Here is a 24,271-nt window from a genome sequence, read left to right as displayed (position 1 = left end):
TATCAAAACGTTTAAGATTATTAAGGGGTTGGACACGTTAGAGGCAGGAAGCATGTTCCCAATGTTGGGGGAGTCCAGAACAAGCGGCCACAGTTTAAAAATAAGGGGTAGGCCATTTAGAACTGAGATGAGGAAAAACTTTTTCAGTCAGAGAGTTGTGAATCTGTGGAATTCTCTGCCTCAGAAGGCAGTGGAGGCCAATTCTCTGAATGCATTCAAGAGAGAGCTAGATAGAGCTCTTAAGGATAGCGGAGTCAGGGGGTATGGGGAGAAGGCAGGAATGGGGTACTGATTGAGAATGATCAGCCATGATCACATTGAATGGTGGTGCTGGCTCGAAGGGCCGAATGGCCGACTCCTGCACCTATTGTCTATTGTCTAAGTGTAAACTTAAATTACTGAACAAAACAGGTTGGGGGTAAATACGCTCAGGGTGGGGGTAAATTTACTTTCGAAAAGTTGCGAAGGGGTAAACGGGACAAAGAAGGTTGGGAACCCCTGTCACAGGCTCTCTTAGCTTGAACATTTGAAACACAAAGCGGCAGAATGGTACAAAGATCCTCGTGCAATCTGAAGCAGGCCAATAAAAAACTAAAGTATAATGACGGAATAAACAAGTGGGGTATGGTCGAGATTAAGAACACTTGGCAACATCTCTGTGAAATGGGGTGTCAAAGAGGTGGACAGTTCAGGGGTTTGCTAACCGGGGTGTCGGAGGTTCTGGGGAGAAGGCAGGAGAATGGGATTAGGAAGGGGAGATAGATCAGATGTGATTGAGTGGTGGAGTAGACTAAATGGGCCTAGTTCTGCTCCAAGAACATGAGCTTCTGGACATAACAGGGAGCCTTGTGTAACCAACCTCCGGTACCATTTGTTTTTGGAGATATTGTGTGGAGACATGTCCTTCGGCCCATCGAGTCGATGCTGACCATCGATCGCCCATTCATACCAGTTCTATGCTGTTCCATTTTCTCATCCACACGCTACATGCTAGGGTCAATTTTACAGAGGCCAATTAACCTACAAACCCGCGCGTCTTTGGGATGTGGTAGGAAACCGGAGCACCCGGAGGAAGCCCACGCGGTCACAGGGAGAACTTGCAAACTCCACGCGGACAGCACCCGAGGTCAGGATCGAACCGGGGTCTCTGGCGCCGTGGGGCAGCGGCTCTACCAAGTGCACTATTGTGCCATCATATCAGTGGGATGAAGGAGGAAACCAGAGCACCTGGAGGAAACCCACACGATCTGTAAGATCACACATTTAAAGTTGATGCAGAACTACTAAAGCACAGAGGCATTGGAACTGAGATGAAGGGTCTCGACAGGAAACGTCACCATGTAGGGGGTGTCGACTGGAAACATCACCTGTTCCCTTTCTCCAGAGATGCTGTCTGACCCGCTGAGTTACTCCAGCACCTTGTGTCTATCTGAGGTGAAGTTCTAATCTGCTGGGATTTGATTGAATGGCAGAGAAGGCTGGAGGTGGTATCTGGCCAATGTCCTGCTCCAATGACTTGATGCTCTTATGTTTTGATCCCTCAAGCAATTCCACTAAAAACAGAATACCTCAGATCTATCACTCCTTTGCTTATTTAGCAAGCCTGCAGTGTGCAAATTGGCCAATGCCTTCCATTCAGTTCAGAAGAGTGTTTTTCAAGAGTGTTTAATTGGCTGTAAACACTTTGAAATTCCCTGGAGCCCTTTTTGCTTGAACTGTTGAGTGACTCTCATTGTCAAAACTCTGGTACTTAGGAGCGTCGTTAGGAGGGGAGACTGTCGTAAGTTGGAGCTTCACTGAGTTGTTCCTAAACTGAGCCAACACATTGATAAATGGAACTGAAAATTAAGTGGATAAGTGGCAAGTCGGCCGCAGATCTGATGAAAAGGGCAGGCGGATGAGAATAAACAATGACTGTATATTTCATTACTATTCCTCAGCTGATGACTTGGTTAGCTTGCCAACAACTACAGTCCCTGCTCCATTGAGAAGTGTGGACTGTTACTTGCCAGCGCGAGGCGGCTATTTATTTTTAGGTTATTTGGGTTTAGTTTGTAAACAGGAGCAAAGGAAATGTTTACCTGCATTGGTTTAGAGGTTCGGCACGGAAACAGGCCCTTCGGCCCATCGAGTCTGCGCCGACCAGCGATCCCCGCACGCTAAAGACACCATCCTGCGCACACTTGGGACAATTTACATTTATACCAAGCCAATTAACCTACAAACCTGTACGTCTTTGGAGTGTGGGAAAAACCGAAGATCTCGGAGAAAACCCACGCAGGTCACGGGGAGAATGTACATGCACCGTACAGACAGCGCCCGTGGTCAGGATCGAACCTGGGTTTGCGGAGCTGTAAGGCAGCAACTCTACTGTTGTGCCACTGTAGTTTATTGTCACGTGCACCGAGGTGCAATGAAAAGCTTTCTTTGTTGCGTGCTAACCAGTCAGCAGAAAGACAATACATGATTACAAACACGCCATCGATAGTGTACAAATACAGGATAAAGGGAATAACAGGGCCCCTAGTGAGACCGCACCTGGAGTACTGTGTGCAGTTGTACAGGGCCCCTAGTGAGACCGCACCTGGAGTACTGTGTGCAGTTGTACAGGGCCCCTAGTGAGACCGCACCTGGAGTACTGTGTGCAGTTGTACAGGGCCCCTAGTGAGACCGCACCTGGAGTACTGTGTGCAGTTGTACAGGGCCCCTAGTGAGACCGCACCTGGAGTACTGTGTGCAGTTGTACAGGGCCCTAGTGAGACCGCACCTGGAGTACTGTGTGCAGTTGTACAGGGCCCCTAGTGAGACCGCACCTGGAGTACTGTGTGCAGTTGTACAGGGCCCTAGTGAGACCGCACCTGGAGTACTGTGTGCAGTTGTACAGGGCCCCTAGTGAGACCGCACCTGGAGTACTGTGTGCAGTTGTACAGGGCCCCTAGTGAGACCGCACCTGGAGTACTGTGTGCAGTTTTGGTCTCCAAATTTGAGGAAGGATATTCTTGCTATTGAGGGCGTGCAGCGTAGGTTTACTAGGTTAATTCCCAGAATGGCGGGACTGTCATATGTTGAAAGATGGGAGCGACTAGGCTTGTATACACTGGAATTTAGAAGGATGAGAGGGGATCTTATCGAAACGTATAAGATTATTAAGGGGTTGGACACATTAGAGGCAGGAAACATGTTCCCAATGTTGGGGGAGTCCAGAACCAGGGGCCACAGTTTAGGAATAAGGGGTAGGCCATTTAGAACAGAGATGAGGAAAAACTTTTTCAGTCAGAGAGTTGTGAATCTGTGGAATTCACTGCCTCAGAGGGCAGTAGAGGCCAATTCTCTGAATACATTCAAGAGAGAGCTAGATAGAGCTCTTAAGGATAGCGGAGTCAGGGGGTATGGGGAGAAGGCAGGAACGGGGTACTGTTTGAGAATGATCAGCCATGATCACATTGAATGGCGGTGCTGGCTCGAAGGGCCGAATGGCCTACTCCTGCACCTATTGTCTATTGTCTATTGTCTAACGTTCAGTGCACGATAAAGTCCAGTAAATTACAATCAACGAGAGTCCGAGGGTCTCCGGTGAGGTCGAGGGTGGGTCAGGACCACTTTCTAGTTGTTGATAGGATGGTTCAGTTTGCCTGATAATAGCTGGGAAGAACATTAATGAAGGGATGGTCACGACAGAGAGACATAGAGTGTAGGAAAATAAGGTAGATACAAAATGCTGGAGTAACTCAGAAGAGAAGGAATGGGTGACGTTTCGAGTCGAGACCCTTCTTCAGACTGATGTCAGGTGAGGGGGCGGGACAAAGGAAGGATGTAGTCGGGGACAGGAAGACAGTGGGAGAACTGGGAAGGGGGAGGGGAAAGAGAGGGACAGATGAACTATCTGAAGTTGGAGAAGTCAATGTTCATACCGCTGGGGTGTAAACTGCCCAAGCAAAATATGAGGTGCTGTTCCTCCAATTTGCGCTGGGCCTCACTATGACAATGGAGGAGGCCCATGGCAGAAAGGTCAGATTGGGAGTGGGAGGGGGAGTTGAAGTGCTGAGCCACCAGGAGATCAGGTTGGTTAAGGAGGACTGAGACATAGAGTGATACAGCATGGAACAGGTCATTCGGCCCAACTTGCCCACACCGACCAACATGTCCCAGCTACACTGGTCCCACCTGCCTGTGTTTGGTCCATGTCCCTCCAAACCTGTCCTATCCATGTACCCTGTCTAACTGTTTCTTAAACGTTGGGATAGTCCCTGCCTCAACTACCTCCTCTGGCAGCTCGTTCCACACACCCTCCACCCTTTGTGTCAAAAGGTTACCCCTCAGGTTCCTGTTAAATCTTTTCCCCTTCACCACATCCGGTTCCACACATGGTGGTAATGTTCGGTACCTTGAACACTTTGACCTGGCAGCTCGCGGAGTGCAGGTGCTCAGTGTAGTCTCCGTTCTCGCTCATCTTGAAGGTATCTATCTGGATCCTGAAGGGGACTCCTTTCTCTCCGCCGTTCTTCCTGGGAGTGAATTCCGTGCTGATGCAGTGGACCTGTGGAGCACAATTAGACTTTACGTCAGACGTTGGAGATACGGCGCGGAAACAGGCCCTTCAGCCCACTGACCAGCGATCACCCCGTACACTAAACGCACACACACTCTTACGACAATCTTACGACTTACCGAAGCCAATTGACCTACAAAAAAATATTTTCCTGTGTCTATCTTGGGTGTGAACCAGCACCGGCAGTTCGCTTCCTACTCGACCTACTAAACCCGCACGTCCTTGGAGTGTGGGAGGAAACCGGAGCACCCGGAGAAAACCCACGCAGGTCACAGGGAGAAGGTGCAAACTCCGTACAGGCAGCACCCGTGGTCAGGAACGAACCCTGGTCTCTGGGGCTATAAGGCAGCAACTCTACCGCTGCGCCACTGTGCCGCCCATCGGTAACATGGCTCCAGTCTAAACCATCGTCTCTTGGGGGACACAGGGATAATTCTGCGGGGCGCTCAATGAAGGGGAGTGGTGCTCTGTACTGTGTAACTGGGGGACCGAGTTGTATCTCAGTGGAAGCGGTGCCTGGCGTAGATGGTGCGTGGTACAGGGAGACCTCCTGTGGTTGGAGTTTGGAGTTTGGACGCATGTGAAGACTGCATCTACCCAACGCTTGTTCTTGTGCATCGGCACTGACCAACAGTGGCGCATGCATCACGCCGCACAATGTCATTCATAACAGGGCTCTGTGGGAATCAAAACATTTCTTCATCTTTGCTTTTGGATGTATAAGACTCTCAGGTCACATATCTTAAAGCACATCAATTTCATTGCCATTTGAATTGAACTCAACCACCTTGTTTTTAGTTTTACTTTCTGGCCCTTCGGCCCACCGAGTCCACGCAGACCAATGATCAACAGTAGACCAGTTCCATCCTGCACACCGGAGACAGTTTACGGAAGCCAATTAACCTGCAAACCTGCACTTTGTCGTCTTTGGAGTGTGGGAGGAAACCAGAACACCCAGAGAAAACCCACGCGGTCACAGGGAGAACGTACAAACTCCATAAAGACAGCACCCATAGTCGGGATTGAACCTAGGTCTCTGGTGCTGTAAGCTCTATTGCTGCACCACCGTGCCACTCTTCCCCCAATCGTTAAGCAAGCAATTGTCATAAGTGATAGGAGCAGAATTAGGCCATTCGGCCCTTCAAGTCCTCTCCGCCATTCTATCTCTCCCTCCTAACCCCATTCTCCTGCCTTCTCCCCTTAACCCATGACGCCCGCACTAATCAAGAATCTATCTGTCTCTGCCTTAAAAATATCCATTGGAATTGAAATTGTGGAAAGGTTTCTGTGAGACGTCTGAACTGACAACAAAAGGAAGGGGCAGTGATATGGTCAATCGGCTGATTATTATGCCTCCGAGACGGGGGACTCGATCAGGTTCTGAGCTGTGTTCCAAGGGGTTATTCGTGGGGCATTATAGGACATTAGTTTGTGCCGTGCAACATAGACAATAGACAATAGGTGCAGGAGGAGGCCATTCGGCCCTTCGAGCCAGCACCACCATTCAATGTGATCATAGCATCCGCAGTGAGAGCAGAAAGCAAGGAGAAGCCTAAATGTGCGCCCAACGTTATGCCCCATCCAGTCATAGAACACAGAGCAGTACGGCACAGGAACAGGCCCTTCGGCCCACAATGTTTGTGCAGAACATGATGCCAAGATGAACTAAACCTATCTGCCTGTATGTGAACCATCTCCCCCCATTCCCTGCATTTCCATGCACCTACCTAAAAGTTCTTAAAAGCCACGACTGTATTTGTCCCACAATGTCTGCACTGAGCCTGATGCTAAAGGCATGGTGCCAAGGCATAGAATGGAGATAAGAGTCTGAAGAATGGGTTCCGATCAGAAACGTCACCTATTCCTTTTCTCTGGAGATGCTGCCTGACCCGCTGACTTGCTCCAGGTTTTTGGGTATACCTTCGGCATAAACCAGCCTCTGCAATTCCTTCCGACACAAGATGCTAAGGCACACTGATCTCACCAGCCCGCCCATAATCCGTACCCTTCCAATCCGTACACAACCGTGGAAGCCTCTGAGATGCACTATTATATCTGCCTCCACCACCATCACCCTGGCAGCATGTTTCAGACATAACCCCCCCCCCTCCCTCCCTAAACTCTGTGTACAAAAACCTGCCCCACACATCTCCTCTAAACTTTACCCCTCTCACTCCCTAAAGCTATGCCCTCTAGTCTTTGACACCATCACCCTGGCAACAAGTTTTATTTTTAAGGGGGGGAAAAAAATAAATCCAGTCATCACCCAGTTTCGGAAGAGAGAACTGCCCCGAAATAAACTGCTGGCTCTTTGCTCTGTTATCCGGAAGAAAGAAAAATTAATGAAGAAAGAAAGAAGGTTCATAAGTGATAGGAGCAGAATTAGGCCACTCGGCCCATCAAGTCTACTCCACCATTCAATCATGGTTGATCTATCCCTCCCTCCTAACCCCATTCTCCTGCCTTCTCCCCATAATCTCCGACACCCGTACTAATCAAGAATCTATCTATCTCTGCCTTGAATATATCCAATGACTTGGCCTCCACAGCCTTCTGTGGCAATGATTCACCACCCTCTGACTAAAGAGATTCTTCCTCATCTCCTTCCTAAAGGAACGTCCTTTAGTTCTGAGGCTGCGACCTCCGATCCTAGACTCTCCCACTGGTGGAAACATCCTCTCCACGTCCAAGGGGGGAGGTGAGGGGCGAGAGGAGGAGATGGAAAGGTGATAAATCGGGAAGAGCACGAGGCTGGAGAGCAGAGATGGAGAGGAGCGGAGAAAGGAAGTAGGAAGAGACACAAACCTGAATGGAGACAGAGGTTTGTTTCTTTGGGTCCCAGAGGAACTCCGCAGCATTCAGCAAGACGGGGTTTACTCGAGGGTCGACAATTCCGACTGACAGGGGAATATCTGATGCAACAAAATCATTCAAGAAAGAGAGAGAGAATGACACAGTGTGAAAGCAAGCAATGGCATATAGACATAGAAACATAGAAAATAGGTGCAGGAGTAGCCCATTCGGCCCTTCGAGCCTGCACCGCCATTCAATATGATCATGGCTGATCATCCAACTCAGTATCCCGTACCTGCCTTCTCTCCATACCCCCTGATCCCTTTAGCCACAAGGGCCACATCTAACTCCCTCTTAAATATAGCCAACGAACTGGCCTCAACTACCTTCTGTGGCAGAGAATTCCACAGATTCACCACTCTCTGTGTGAAAATATGATGGATTAGCTCAATTACATACAAACACTTCAGACCAAAGAATTGCTCTCTGACCAAAGGAAGATTGTGTTACGCACCGGGCAACTCTGCCCCAATGCAGTGAACAGAATGATATTAAACTACCTTGGCCTGAAGGGCCTAAACAACAGATGAATTGTGGTTACATCTAGCTGCGACTCTGCACATTGCAACCAATTAATGCACCAAAGCATCGCATTGATATCCTCCACAGTTTCTCCGTTTTCCCGAGTCTCATTGATGGCTTGTGGACACAGACTATGTCTCTACAGTGGACACAGACTATGCCCCACAGTGTGAAAGGCTGTGTGGTCCAGATTCCAACCACCCTCTGGATGAAAAGGTCTGTCTCAGATCGCCTGGGTGGCGCAGCGGTAGACTTGCTGCCTCACAGCGCCAGAGATCCGGGTTCGATCCTAACTACGGGTGCTGTCTGTACGGAGTTTGTACGTTCTCCCCGTGACCGCGTGGGTTTTCACCGGGTGCTCCGGTTTCCTCCCACATTCCAAAGACGTGCAGGTTTGTAGGTTAATTGGCTTCGGTAAAATTGTAAATTGTCCCTAGTGTGTGTGAGATAGTGCTAGTGTATTATCCCTAGTGTGTGTAGGATAGTGCAAGTGTACTGTCCCTAGTGTGTGGGAGATAGTGCGAGTGTACTGTTCCTAGTGTGTGTAGGATAGTGCTGGTGTACTGTCCCTAGTGTGTGTGGGATAGTACTAGTGTACTGTCACTGATGTGGGGGGGATAGTGCTAGTGTATTGTCTCTAGTGTGTCTGGGATAGTGCTAGTGTACTGTCCCAAGTGTGTGTAGGATAGTGCTAGTGTACTGTCCCTAGTGTGTGTACGATAGTGCTAGTGTACTGTCCCTAGTGTGTGTAGGATAGTGCTAGTGTACTGTCACTATTGTGTGTAGGATAGTGCTAGTGTACTGTCACTAGTGTGTGTACGACAGTGCTAGTGTACTGTCACTAGTGTGTATAGGATAGTGCTAGTGTACTGTCCCTAGTGTGTGTAGGATAGTGCTAGTGTACTGTCACTATTGTGTGTACGATAGTGCGAGTGTACTGTCACTAGTGTTTGTGGGATAGTGCTAGTGTATTGTCACTAGTGTGTGTGGGATAGTGCTAGTGTACTGTCCCTGGTGTGTGTGGGATAGTGCTAGTGTACTGTCCCTAGTGTGTGTAGGATAGTGCTAGTGTATTTTCACTAGTGTGTGTGAGATAGTGCTAGTGTACTGTCCCTAGTGTGTGTAGGATAGTGCTAGTGTACTGTCCCTAGTGTGTGTAGGATAGTGCTAGTGTACTGTCCCTAGTGTGTGTAGGATAGTGCGAGTGTACTGGCCGGCACGGACTCGGTGGGCTGAAGGGCCTGTTTCTGCACTGTATCACTAAACAAACCTCTAAATGTCTTATCCTGTACACTGAACCTATTGCCCTTTCATTTTAGACACTTCTGAATTGAATTGTGTTGAACTGATTGAACGATACAGCATGGAAACAGGCACTTCGTACCACTGGGTCCACGCCGACCACCAAACGCCCATTCACATTGGTTCTACGTTTCTCACGTCCACATCCATTCCCTCAACACGAGGGGCAATTACACAGAGGTGAAACAACCCACACACCCGCACGGCACTTGGGATATGGGAGGAAATCGGGAGCGCCCGGAGGAAGTCTACGTGGCCACAGGGAGAATGTGCAAACTCCACACGCAGACAGCACCCGAGGTCAGGATTGAACCCGGGACCCTCTCGGTGTGAGGCAGCGGCTCTACCAGCTGCACCACTGACAATAGACAATAGACAATAGACAATAGGTGCAGGAGTAGGCTATTCGGCCCTTCGAGCCAACAGCACCATTCAATGTGATCATGGCTGATCATTCTCAATCAGTACCCCGTTCCTGCCTTCTCCCCATACCTCCTGACTCCGCTATCCTTAAGAGCTCTATCTAGCTCTCTCTTGAACGCATTCAGAGAATTGGCCTCCACTGCCTTCTGAGCCAGAGAATTCCACAGATTCACAACTCTCTGAGTGAAAATGTTTTTCCTCATCTCCGTTCTAAATATCCTACCCCTTATTCTTAAACTGTGGGCCCTGGTTCAGGACTCCCCCAACATTGGGAAAGAGTAGAAATAAACGGGTCCTTTTCGGAATGGCAGGCAGTGACTAGTGGGGTACCGCAAGGCTCAGTGCTGGGACCCCAGTTATTTACTGTGTATATTAATGATTTGGACGAGGGAATTGAATGCAACATCTCTAAGTTTGCGGATGACACGAAAGGGTGGCAGTGTTAGCTGCGAGGAGGATGCTAGGAGGCTGCAAAGTGACTTGGATAGATTAGGCGAGTGGGCAAATGCAAGGCAGATGCAATATAATGTGGATAAATGTGAGGTTATCCACTTTGGCGGCAAGAACAGGAAAGCAGAGTATTACCTGAATGGTGACCGATTGGGAGAAGGGGAGATGCAACGTGACCTGGGTGTCATGGTGCACCAGTCATTGAAAGCAAGCATGCAGGTGCAGCAGGCAGTGAAGAAAGCGAATGGTATGTTGGCATTCATAGCAAGAGGATTTGAGTTTAGGAGCAGGGAGGTTCTGCTGCAGTTGTACAGGGCCTTGGTGAGACCGCACCTGGAGTATTGTGTGCAGTTTTGTTCTCCTAACCTGAGGAAAGACATTCTTGCCTTAGAGGGAGTACAGAGAAGGTTCACCAGATTAATCCCTGGGATGGCGGGACTTGCATATGAGGAAAGACTGGATAGACTAGGCTTATACTCGCTGGAATTTAGAAGACTGAGGGGGGATCTTATAGAAACATATAAAATTCTTAAGGGGTTGGAGAGGCTAGATGCGGGAAGATTGTTCCCGATGTTGGGGGAGTCCAGAACCAGGGGTCACAGCTTAAGGATAAGGGGGAAGTCTTTTAGGACCGAGATGAGAAAACATTTCTTCACACAGAGAGTGGTGAGTCTGTGGAATTCTCTGCCACAGAAGGTAGTTGAGGCCAGTTCATTGGCTATATTTAAGAGGGAGTTAGATGTGGCCCTTTTTGCTAAAGGGATCAGGGGGTATGGAGAGAAGGCAGGTACAGGCTACTGAGTTGGATGATCAGCCATGATCATATTGAATGGCGGTGCAGGCTCGAAGGGCCGAATGGCCTACTCCTGCACCTATTTTCTATGTTTCTATGTTAACATGTTTCCTGCCTCTAACGTGTCCAACCCCTTAATAATCTTATACGTTTCGATAAGATCCCCTCTCATCCTTCTAAATTCCAGTGTATAATTCCACTGTGCTGCCCCTCTGGTGTGATGAGGTTGGGTGTGCTTAAAACTTCACCGTACGCCGTCTCTTAGCTGTTACGCCTCAGTTTACCTACTGTTACACACGCCCCTGATTGGACTGCTGCACCAAGGGGCTGGTGCTAACTGCAATGGACCGATTCACCAACTTGTACTGGTCCATGGTCTGTCATATTCTTTCCCCCTTTACTGTCAATTTAGTTTTCCCAATTTTTTTCCATGTTAACATTTTAATTGCAGCAACCTCCCGTCAGAGAAAACATTTATGTGCTAATTTATTTGGCCTCGTCTCACAGATAATGTAATAAAATCCTTAATTAGGGAAACTAGTGGCGCGTTGACTTCTACTGCAGGACAGCTTTTCAGAGTTACACAGGGCCCTGGCAAGATCGTAAAGTGAGCAGGTTTTGTCTCAGTATGTAAGGAAGGGTATATTTGCAATGGGGGAGTCAGAGAGGCATGGAGTCACACAGCGAATTTATGTGAACACACATGTGAGCAACCTTGGGCACCATGTCTGTGGAAGGATGTGCTGGCTCTGGAGAGGGCCAAGAAGAGGTTTACACGAATGATCCCAGGAATGAGTGGGTTAACCTAAGATGAGCGTTTGACCGCACTGGGCCTGTACTCGCTGGAGTCTAGAAGAATAAGAGGGGGGACCTCATTGGAACGTACAGAATAGTAAAAGACTTGGATAGAATGGATGTGGAGAGGATGGTTCCACTAATTGGAAAGTCCAGGCCGAGAGGTCACAGCCTCAGAATTAAAGGACCTTCTTTTAGGAAGGAGGTGAGGAAGAATTTCTTTAGTCAGAGGGTGGTGAATCTGTGGAATTCATTGCCTCAGAAGGCTGTGGAGGCCAAGTCAATAGGTATTTTTAAGACAGAGATAGATAGATTCTTGATTAGCACGGGTGTCAGGGGTTAAGGGGAGAAGGCAGGTGAATGGGGTTGAGAGGGAAAGATAGATCAGCCGTGATCGAATGGCGGAGTGAACATGATGGGCCGAATGGCCTAATTCTGCTCCTATCACTCATAAACTTATGACTCTATGATTCTAACGGTGATGTTGAACCTCAGTCACTGAGCATATTCAAGACGAAGGGTCTCGACCCGAAACGTCACCCATTCCTTCTCTCCTGAGATGCTGCCTGACCTGCTGAGTTACTCCAGCATTTTGTGAATAAATACCTTCGATTTGTACCAGCATCTGCCGTTATTTTCTTGTATTATATATATTCAAGACAGGGATCAACAAGAGTTTTGGAAATTGAGGGAATCAAGAGGTTTAAGGCCCTTTGCACAAACATGGTGCTGAAGAAAAAGATCGGTCATGATCCACGTGATTCGATGGTGGAACAAACAGGGGAGCAATTGGCCCACGCCTTCATCCTGAAGGTCCTATGTCCTTCCCTTTCTTCCACCGATGGTACACCCCTCACTTTCAAACCCATGTACAATTAGGTTATTCAAAAGAACTACTGCATGTTTGTTCATAAAGCTCCCTGTCGGGGCCATTTATGTTTAAGATAGCTAATGTTGGCATTTTGTCTAGATATATCTTGCCGTATTAATTTGGACACTTGGGGGCAGTCGTTAGATGCACAGGGTGGGGTATATATATGGGCATAGGGGGCAGGAAGTGGCAGGCACAGGGAGGGAGAGCATACAGTCCTCACCAGACCAGGGACTGAGCAGCCAGCTGCAACTCACATGCGGAATAAGTAAAGCCTGGTATGTTCATTTCCTTGTTTGTACATCTACTTCAATAAACAACCAACTAAACTGGAAATAATGACTGGCAGATCTGCTCTATCAGGTCTGCGTAAGATCACCCCCTAATTACCTGTGTAGTAACGGCAAATGGGAAAGGGGTAATTGGGAAAGTCGTAGAGTTGAAATTACACTCCCTGTTCGATCTGGACCGTGTCAGGTTGCCCAGGGGAGGAGAGGACATTGGTTTAAGGGGAGGGGGGAAAGATTTAATAAGAATCTGAGGGGGGTCACTTTTTCACACAAAGGGTGGTGGGTGTATGGGGTGCCAGAGGAGGTCGTTGAGGCAGGGACTATCGCAACGTTTAAGAAACTTTAAGGATACGGGGTGCATGGATAGGACAGGTTTAGAGGAATATGGGTGAAACACAGGTAGATAGAACTAGTGTAAATCGGACATGTTGGCCGGTGTGGGCAAGTTGGGCTGAAGGGGCTGTTTCTACGCTATAAGATTCTATGACTCTATGACCTGTTTTATCTACAAATGCTCAGATGAACACACAAGGTACAACATGTTGCAGTAACTCAGAGGTCAGGCAGTGTCTATGGACTTAGAGAGGTGACATTTTGGTTGGGGACCCTCCTTCAGGCTAATTGTAGTGGGGGGGGGGGAGAAAGCAGGGAAAGAGGTGGGGGCAAGATAAAGCCAGGCAAGTGATAGCTGGAATGTGTAGGAAGGAACTGCAGATGCTGGCTTACACATCGTCTGGAGAAGGGTCTCGACCCGAAACGTCACCCATTCCTTCTCTCCAGAGATGCTGCCTGTCCTGCTGAGTTACTCCAGCTTTTTGTGCCTATCTTAGATTTGATTCAGTTGTGGTTCGCTTCCTCCTGCCCATATACGAAACAGAAGACAATAGACAATAGACAATAGGTGCAGGAGGAGGCCATTCGGCCCTTCGAGCCAGCACCACCATTCAATGTGATCATGGCTGATCATTCTCAATCAGTACCGTGTTCCTGCCTTCTCCCCATACCCCCTGACTCCGCTATCCTTAAGAGCTCTATCCAGCTCTCTCTTGAATGCATTCAGAGAATTGGCCTCCACTGCCTTCTGAGGCAGAGAATTCCACAGATTCACAACTCTCTGACTGAAAAAGTTTTTCCTCATCTCAGTTCTAAATGGCCTACCCCTTATTCTTAAACTGTGGGCCATTTAGAACTGAGATGAGGAAAAACCTTTTCAGTCAGAGAGTTGTGAATCTGTGGAAGCTGCTGATACTCCCAGGCGCCGGTGAATCCGTTTCCGAATGCGTGCGCGCGTTGAATTTGTACAGTGGGAACAAAGAATGAAGTGTGACAAGAGATCTCAGAGTGCTGTGTACCAGGACTGGATCGTTAATCACACCGGGGCAGTGAGAAGGGGAAATATTGCAGGTGTGAGGTTTGAGACATTCCCTTTCTAGTCTGGGCTCCGAGGATTAGCTGTTGGATGGTCAGAACATTTACTGGCAAGATGACAAGAGAGTTGGACGCGATCAACTAGTGGGAGATTAGCTCACACAAAGGGTGTTGGGTGTATGGAACGAGCTGCCAGAGGAGGTAATCGAGGCTGGGACTATCCCAACGTTTAAGAAACAGTTAGACAAGTACATGGATAGGACAAGTTTGGAGGGACACGGACCAATCGCAGGAAGGTGGGACTGGTGTAGCTGGGACATGTTGGCCGATGTCAACAAGTAGGGCCGAAGGGCCTGTTTCCACGCTGGATCTCTCTATGACTCTATAATCACCATTACTCAGAAAACAAATTCAATTTAAGGAGTGGCGAAACTGGAACTCACTGTAAAAGCAAGAAAGGTGTATGTAGAACAAGTCTGTACAAAATCACCCGTAGTTCATAGGTTTTAGGAGCAGAATTAGGCCACTTGGCCCATCATGTCTACTGCCCCATTCATTCATGGCTGATCTATCTTTCCCTCTCAACCCCAATCTCCTGCCTTCTCCCCAAACCCCTGACACCCTCATTAATCCTAAATTTGTCAATCCCTGCCTTAAAAATATCCATTAGCTTGGCCTCCACATCTACCTGTGGCAATGAATCAGGGGAACAGATAGGTTTGATTGCACAGCGTCTTTTACTCACTCAAGATCCAAAGGACGAAGGTTCAAGGTGACAGAGACAACTGTTAATATAAACCTGAGGGGGCAACTTTGTCACTCTGTTGGTATATGGAACGAGCTGCCAGAGGAGGTGGTTGAGGCAGATACCATAATACCATTAAAAGACACTTGGACAGGTACATGGATAGGAAAGATTTGGAGGGATATGGGCCAAACAGGGGCGAATGGGACAAGCTTAGTTTGGGATTGTTTGGATTTGCTGAGTTGGGCCTAAAGGCTTGTCTCCATGCTGTAGTTTAGGTTAGTTTCGAGACACAGTGTGGAAACAGGCCCTTCGGCCCACCGAGTCTGCGCTGTACACTAGCTCTATCCTACATACTGGGGACAATTTACAGAAGCCAATTAACCTACAAACCCGCTCACCTTTGGAATGTGGGAGGAAACCGGAGCACCCGGAGAAAACCTACACGGTCACAGGGAGAACGTACAAACCCTGTACAAAGGGGTCAAATAAGGTCATAAGGAGTAGGAATAGAATTAGGCCCTCCGGCCCATTAGGTCTACTCCGCCATTCAATCATGGCTGATCTATCTCTCCCTCCTAACCCCATTCTCCTGCCTTCTCCCCATAACCTCTGACACCCTTACTAATGTAGCGCAGCGGTAGAGTTGCTGCTTTACAGCGAATGCAGCGCCGGAGACTCAGGTTCGATCCTGACTACGGGCGCCGTCTGTACGGAGTTTGTACGTTCTCCCCATGACCTACGTGGGTTTTCTCCGAGATCTTCGGTTCCCTCCCACACTCCAAAGACGCACAGGTTTGTAGGTTAATTGGCTGGGCAAATGTAAAAATTGTCCCTAGTGGGTGTAGGATAGTGTTCGTGTGCGGGGATCGCTGGGCGGCGCGGACCCGGTGGGCCGAAGGGCCTGTTTCTGTGCTGTATCTCTAAATCGAAAATCTAAATCTAAATCTAAAATCTAATCAAGAACACACATGGTCAGGATTGAAACCAGTTTTCTGGTAAGGCAGTAACTCTCCCGCTGCGCTACCGTGCCGCCTCATATGGCTCTACAACTCAAACTGGAGGAAAGTTACTTTGAAGTTACGAACATAACAATATAAAAAATAGGAGCAGGGGTTAGACCATTTGGTCTCTCAAGCCAGCACTGCGAATCATCAAGACCATGGCTGATCTTCCAAATCACCGCTGTTTTCCTACACTATTCTAATACCCCTTGATCACCTCAATGTTAAGATATCTTAGCAACCTCTTGTGTTCAATGAACAAAATGACTCAGTGTCCATCAACCACCGTGTATGCGCCTTTGGTGTTCCATACGGGTGCTTTTGGTCTTTCCGCAACAAAAGCTTTTCATTGTACCTCGGTACACGTGACAATAAACTGAACTGTACAGGGCATTGGTGAGACCACACCTGGAGTATTGCATACAGTTTTGGTCTCCTAATCTGAGGAAAGACATTCTTGCCATAGAGGGAGTAGAGAAGGTTCACCAGATTGATTCCTGGGATGGCAGGACTTTCATATGAAGAAAGATTGGATAGACTCGGCTTGTACTCGCTGGAATTTAGAAGATTGAGGGGGGATCTTATAGAAACTTACAAAATTCTTAAGGGGTTGGACAGGCTAGATGCAGGAAGATTGTTCCCGATGTTGGGAAAGTCCAGAACAAGGGGTCACAGTTTAAGGATAAGGGGGAAGTCTTTTAGGACCGAGAAGAGAACGTTTTTTTTCACACAGAGAGTGGTGAATCTGTGGAATTCTCTGCCACAGAAGGTAGTTGAGGCCAGTTCATTGACTATATTTCAGAGGGAGTTAGATGTGGCCCTTGTGGCTAAAGGGATCAGTGGGTATGGAGAGAAGGCAGGTACGGGATACTGAGTTGGATGATCAGCCATGATCATATTGAATGGCAGTGCAGACTCGAAGGGCCGAATGGCCTACTCCTGCACCTATTTTCTATGTTTCTATGTTCTAAACCGGACACCAGCACAGGTTCACCGCCCACCGAGTCATCCTGGAACAAAATGGTCTCGCACCTGGTCTTAAATCATTCCCACTGGTCTTCGGTCAATGAAATCTTCCCTGCTCAATCGCTTTGAGAGTTCATAAGTTTCATCGTGATCTCCCCTCATTCTTTTGAACTGTAGGGAACACTCCTGGCCCAGTCAATCCCTTCTCATGCAGCAGAACCATCCCATTGCTTGAACCAACCCAGTCTCCACATTGGTGCTTCTAAGGCAAGGACATCCTTTCTTAGGTCGGGAGACCAAATTTACAATTAAAACACAAAGTACTTGTGCTATAACTCCAGGATAAGCACTCGACTAAGAAAAGCAAGCCCAAAGCCAAGGTATTATCTAACTATCTAACTGAATATATCAGCTTATACTAAGGACAATACATAACTCCATATGCAAAAAAAACAGCTACCTGCATGTCAACTAGCTCTTAGAAAAAACCTAATGATATAAATGCAAGAATGTCATTGGGGTTATCAAGTGGACACCCCCCTTCACTGGTGTTTCATTGAGTTAGGCCCACCACACCTCGGGAAGGCTCAACAGTTGGTTCCGGCATCACAAAACAATCCCCCCTCAATCCCAACCCAGTCTCCACATTGTGCAGGAAAATAACTGCAGATGCTGGTCCAAATCGAAGGTATCACAAAATGCTGGAGTAACTCAGCAGGTCAGGCAGCATCTAGGAGAGAAGAAATGGGTGACGTTTCGGGTCGAGACCCTTCTTCAGACTGAAGAAGGGTCTCGACCAGAAACGTCACCCATTCCTTCTCTCCAAGATGCTGCCTGACCTGATGAGTTACTCCAGCATTTTGTGATAGTCCCCACATTGCTCCCTCTAAGGCAAGGACATCCTTTGTTAGGTCGGGAGACCAATACAACAGTTGAGTTTATAGGTACAGCATGGAAACATGCCCCGCGGCCCACCGAGCCCACGCCGACCATCGATCGTTCATTAACAAGAGGAGTTGAGTATAGGAGCAAAGAGGTCCTTCTGCAGTTGTACAGGGCCCTAGTGAGACCGCACCTGGAGTACTGTGTGCAGTTTTGCTCTCCAAATTTGAGGAAGGATATTCTTGCTATTGAGGGCGTGCAGCGTAGGTTTACTAGGTTAATTCCCGGAATGGCGGGACTGTCGTATGTTGAAAGACTGGAGCGACTAGGCTTGTATACACTGGAATTTAGAAGGATGAGAGAGGATCTTATCGAAACATATAAGATTATTAAGGGGTTGGACACGTTAGAGGCAGGAAACATGTTCCCAATTTTGGGGGAGTCCAGCTCCAGGGGCCACAGTTTAAGAATAAGGGGTAGGCCATTTAGAACGGAGATGAGGAAAAACTTTTTCACTCAGAGAGTTGTGAATCTGTGGAATTCTCTGCCTCAGAAGGCAGTGGAGGCCAATTCTCTGAATGCATTCAAGGGAGATCTAGATAGAGCTCTTAAGGATAGCGGAGTCAGGGGGTATGGGGAGAAGGCAGGAACGGGGTACTGATTGAGAATGATCAGCCATGATCACATTGAATGGTGGTGCTGGCTCGAAGGGCCGAATGGCCTCCTCCTGCACCCATTGTCTATTGTCTATTGTTTATTGACATAGTTCCATGTCACCTCACTTTTACATACACTCCTTACATACTGGGGGCAATTTGCAGAGGGCCAATTAGCCAACAATTAACCTGCGCGTCTTTGGGATATGGGTGGAAACCAGAGCCATTCTTGTGGTCGCAGGGAGAGTGTGCAAACTCTACACAGACAGCACCCGAGGTCAGGATCGAACCTGGGTCTCTGACGCTGCGGGGCAGGCAGCGGCTCGACTGGCTGCGCCACTGGTCCAGGTGCCAGTGAAGAGCAAAGATCGGCAAGCTCTCTGCACCGGCGCGGCACGGCCCACAGAGCGCAGGACTCACCGACATCAAGCAGCCGGTCTCCCGGCCTGTTCCACTTCCACCCCTGGAACTGTTGGTATTCACTGTACTGGAGACGCCGGTCATGGAACACCACCCGAACCGTGCTCTACAAAGCAGAACGAGAGAGGTCATCACACGACACAAAGTGCTGGAGGTTCGACCCTGACCACGGGCGCTGTCTGTACGGAGTTTGTACGTTCTCCCCGTGACCCCGTGAGTTCTCTCTGAGATCTTGTGCCTACCATCCTGGGTGTCCTGTAACACAGCCCCGGTCGGGATTGTACAGATGTGTGCAACGTCTGTGGGCTGGAATTAAACAGACACCATAGAACGTGGAACAGTACAACACAGGGACAGGCCCTTCGACCCACAATGTCCATGCTAACCTTGCATTCATAAGGAACATAGGAAATCGCGCTGTCTATTTTCCTAGCAGCAGAACTGTTCCCACAATACCTTGCTCACATATTCATTTAGACTGCCAAACCCATATTAGCTTTATTTGTTGCGTGCTGTCCAGTCAGTGGAAAGACCATACATGATTACAAAATGCTGGAGTAACTCAGCAGGTCAGGCAGCATCTCAGGAGAGAAGGAATGGGTGACGTTTCAGGTCGAGACCCTTCTTCAGACTGAAGGGTCTTCAGAAGGATCTCGACCCGAAACATCACCCATTCCTTCTCTCCTGAGATGCTGCCTGACCCGCTGAGTTACTCCAGCATTTTGTGAATAAATACCTTCGATTTGTACCAGCATCTGCAGTTATTTTCTTACATTACATGATTACAATCCACCCTGTACAGATACAGGATAAAGGGTGTAACATTTAGTGCGAGATAAAGTCCAGTTAAGTCCGATTAAAAATAGTTTGAAGGTCTCCAATGGGGTAGACGGGAGGTCAGGGCCACTCTCTAGTTGGTGAGTGGACGGTTCAGTTGTCTGATAACAGCTGGGAAGAAACTGTCCCTGAATCTGGAGGTGTGTAGTTTTCACACTTCTATACCTCTTGCCTGAAGGGAGAGGGGAGAAGATGGAGTGACCGGGGTGAGACTGGTCCTTGATTATGATTATGATTATCTTGTCATTTAGCGGAGTAATTGTCAATACAACAGAAACATATGTAGGAAAAAAACTGCAGACGTTGGTTTAAATCGAAAGTAGACACAAAATGCTGGAGTAACTCAGCGGGTCAGGCAGCATCTCGGAAGAGAAGGAATGGGTGACTTTTCGGGTCGAGACCCTTCTTCAGTCTGAAGAAGGGTATTGACCTGAAACGTCACCCATTCCTTCTCTCCTGAGACCCGCTGAGTTACTCCAGCATTTTGTGCATACAGCAGAAACAGATCGTTCTGCCCACTGGGTCTGTGCTGACCATTTAGCACCTGGCATGAACCCACTATAATTTTGCCCCCATTCCACCCTCCCCACCTCTGTGTCAGTCTCACCTTCAGTAGCCTTCCCGTTTGACTCCATGAGTCCCCGTATGTTCTGATTGCACAGCATCCTGATCTCATAGGACTGACCTGCAGGGGAAACGACCATGTATGAGGTGTGGAGACCAAGCGCTTTAACAATCCACCCCTACCCTATCTCAAGCCTCAGCCACTTCATTGTTAGGTTCCAGATGTCAGGGGTTCTGGGGAGAAGGTGGGAGAATGGGGATAGGAGAGAGAGAGAGATAGACCAGCCATGATTGGATGGTGAGTAGACTTGATGGGCCGAATGGCCTAATTCTTCTCCTATCTCTTATGATGTTATGGAGATGCAAACCCAATAAAGGACACAGATTGAAAGGGTGAGGATTCACTAATCTTGGCGCGGTACATTGGCGCGGTAGTTCAAATGTCAACGTCAAGAGGTCATGGCTTTAAGCTGAGAGGAAAAGTTTGTAGGAGATAGTGGGCCCAAACCTCTCAGGCATTGGGGCAGCACCCTCTCCTCCCCCCCCCCTCCCGCTCCAGCTCCCCTCCCCCCCTTCCTCCACCTCCCTCCCTCCCTCCCTCCCGCCCTCCACCCACTTCCTCCCCTCCCCCCCCTCCATCCCCCCTCCCGCTCCCCCCTCCCCTCCCCCCCCTCACACCCCTCCCCTCCCTCCCTCCCTCCCCTCCATCCCCTCCCCCCCCCTCCACCTGAGGAGATAGATTTAAACTTTAAAATGTGAATAACTTAAAAAATATAACACCGATTGCAATGAAACGTCCATTAGCACCAAAGGGGATGACGGTGAGTAAGGGGGGCCTAAAATTGTTGCACTATCGTGTACCGTTTTGGCTGTAGTTCAGGAACAAACAAACAAACAAACAAACGAGAGTTTTAATATATAGATGTGTGAGGCACAATTCTTGCACAGAGAGTTGTGCGATGCCTGGAATGCAGTGATAAGATTGGTATTTAGAGGATTTTGCAAAGGCACATGGACATGCAAGGAATGGAGGGATATGGAACGTGAGTGGGCAAAGGAGATTAGTATAACTTGGCATCATGTTTGGCAGGGGGGGCGTTGTATGCCAATGAGCCTGTTCCTATGCTGCACTGTTCTAAGTAGGTATTCTTCAAACATAGAACATACAACACAAATGCCTCGTAACACAGGGTGGCGCAGCGATAGAGCTGCTGCCTTACAACGCCAGAGTCCCAGGTTCGATCCTGACTACGGGTGCTGTCCGTTTTCACACAGAGAGTGGTGAATCTGTGGAATTCTCTGCCACAGAAGGTAGTTGAGGCCAGTTCATTGGCTATATTTAAGAGGGAGTTAGATGTTGCCCTTGTGGCTAAAGGATCAGGGGGTATGGAGAGAAGGCAGGTACGGGATACTGAGTTGGATGATCAGCCATGATCACATTGAATGGTGGTGCAGGCTCGAAGGGCCGAATGGCCTACTCCTGCACCTATTTTTCTATGTCTATGTTTCTATGTACGGAGTTTGTACGTTCTCCCCGTGACCTGCGTGGGTTTTCTCCGAGAGCTTCGGTTTCCTCCCACACTCCAAAGATGTATAGGTTTGTTGGCTAATTGGCTGGGTGTAAATGTATATTATCCCGAGTGCGTGTTGGATAGTTTTAGGGTGAGGAATGCAGTGCGGGCTCGGTGGGCCGAAGGGCCTGTTTCCACGCTGTATCTCTAAACTAAACTAAAAGCTAAACATACAAGGGTTTGGCGGTAAGTTTAGCAGGTTGCTTCTGCTGGCTGAAGACCATTGTACAAGAGTCCAAATAACTGGTCGGCCGGCTCATGCTGAAATGGAGAAATAATATTCTTCACTCTGACAATGGATGTTGTATTCTCTACGCTGGACTGACCTTGCACTCAGGAGACCCTTCAAGCATCAAACAGGGACGGCAGATTTCAGATGTGTGATACTATCCTCAAGCATCCAGATGAGCCTCCAGGATCACATCAGTTCAGCTTCAATGTCCTAGTGGTCCCCGGTTCAATTCATTCATCCTCGTGACCGTCCGAACGTTCTCTCCGTTCTCGGACCACACGGTTTCTCCCAGGTCTCGGTTCCCTTCACGACCAAAGACGCGCTGGTCTGCAAGTTAAACGGCCAGCTACGTAAGATACCGAGAGAAAAGTCACATTCGGCCAAGAAATACCCCATCAGGCCCATCTCACCGCCATTCAATCGTGGCTGACCTATCTCTCCCTCCTAACCCCATTCTCCCTGCCTTCTCCCATAACCTCTGACACCCGCACTAATCAAGAATCTATCTATCTCTGCCTTAAAAAATACCCACTGACTGCCACCAGGGCAGGATAAGAAGGGTCTAAGAAGGGGCCCCGACCCAAAACGTCACCCATCTATGTTCTCCAGAGATGCTGCTTGACCCGTTGAGTTACTCCAGCACTCTGTTGGAGGGTTGCAGTGCAAAGTTCTATGTGACGCTCGAGTGCAGGAGGTGGTGTCCATGCACACCTGTCCCCGTGCATAGGTCGTGCTGGTTGCACGTGGCGGTTACCTTGGTTGAGGTAGGTGAGGGTCTCCTCGTGTAGTTTAACGGCGGGCGAGGTGGCGGCGCTCAGAACGTACTGGAAGCTGACGGCACTGGGCTCATTGTCTGAAGAGAGGGCAGACTCCTCGTGCTTGAAAAGTGGCAGTGGCAGCACGTCCTGAAAGAAGACAAAAACCTTCACCTTCGTCAGTTTCACATACGTTGCACCCTGTGTAGCCTCTTCATAAATTGGGGCGGCACGGTGGCGCAGCGGTTGAGTTGCTGCCTCACAGCGCCAGAGACCCGGGTTCGATCCTGACTACGGGGTGCTGTCTGTACGGAGTTTGCACCCCATTACCCCACGTGTTTCCTCCGGGTGCTCCGGTTTCCGCCCACACTCCAAAGACGTGCAGGCTTGCAGGTTCATTGGCTTCGGTAATTGTAAATTGTCCCTACTCTGTAGGATAGTGTTGGCGTGTGGGAATCGCTGGTTGGCGCGGGTTTGTGGGCCAAAGGGCCTGCCACCTTAAACTAAACCAAAACTGAGGAGTGAATGTCTTTAGTCAGAGGGTGGTGAATCTGTGGAATTCACTGCCACAGAAGGCTGTGGAGGCCGTGAATGGATATTTTTAAGGCGCAGATTGGTAGGTTCATGATGAGTACATGTGTCAAAGGTTATGGGAGAAAGCAGGAGAATGGGGTGGGAAGGATAGATCAGCCATGATTGAATGGCGGAGTAGACTCGTTGGGCTGAGTGGCCTAATTCAGCTTCTATGCATATTTAGTTTAGTTTAAGCAGGCCCATTGGCCCACCGAATCCGAGCCAACCAGCAGTCCCTGCCACTAACACTATCGTACAGAGTAGGGACAATTTACAATTACCGAAGCCAAATTAACCTACAAACCCGTACGTCTTTGGAGTGTGGGAGGAAACCAGAGCGCCCGGAGAAAACCCACTCAGGTCACGGGGAGAACGTACAAACTCCGTACAGACAGGACCCGTAGTCAGGATTGAACCCGGGTCTCTGGCGCTGTGAGGCAGCAACTCTACCGCTGCGCCAGGGTGCCGGACGAAGGTAATAATGAAAATGGCAGATCACAGCTTAAGAATAAGGGTAGGCCATTTAGAACGGAGATGAGGAAAAACCTTTTCAGTCAGAGAGTTGTAAATCTGTAGAATTCACTGCCTCAGAAGGCAGTGGAGGCCAATTCTCTGGATGCTTTCAAGAGAGAGCTAGATTGAGCTCTTATTGATAGCGGAGTCAGGGGGTATGGGGAGAGGGCAGGAACGGGAAACTGATTGTGAATGATCAGACATGATCACATTGAATGGCAGTGCTTGCTCGAAGGGCCGAATGGCCTTCTCCTGCACCTATTGTCTATTGCCTATCTCAGTGATGTTGCCAGAGACAAGGAGTGGGATAGGTTAACATAGGCATCGCTGCCCGGCA

General features: G+C 48.8%; 1 pseudogene; it reads right to left on the bottom strand.

Annotated features, from left to right (window-relative positions):
• The window catches only part of LOC144607690 (transcription factor CP2-like protein 1), a 55,772-nt pseudogene that overhangs the window by 19,666 nt on the left and 11,835 nt on the right, over window positions 1-24,271 (bottom strand).

This window comes from Rhinoraja longicauda, chromosome 29 (genome assembly GCF_053455715.1).
Source record: "Rhinoraja longicauda isolate Sanriku21f chromosome 29, sRhiLon1.1, whole genome shotgun sequence".
In the NCBI taxonomy this organism is placed as follows: Eukaryota; Metazoa; Chordata; class Chondrichthyes; order Rajiformes; family Arhynchobatidae; genus Rhinoraja; species Rhinoraja longicauda.
This window is presented reverse-complemented; position numbering and strand designations above follow the sequence as displayed.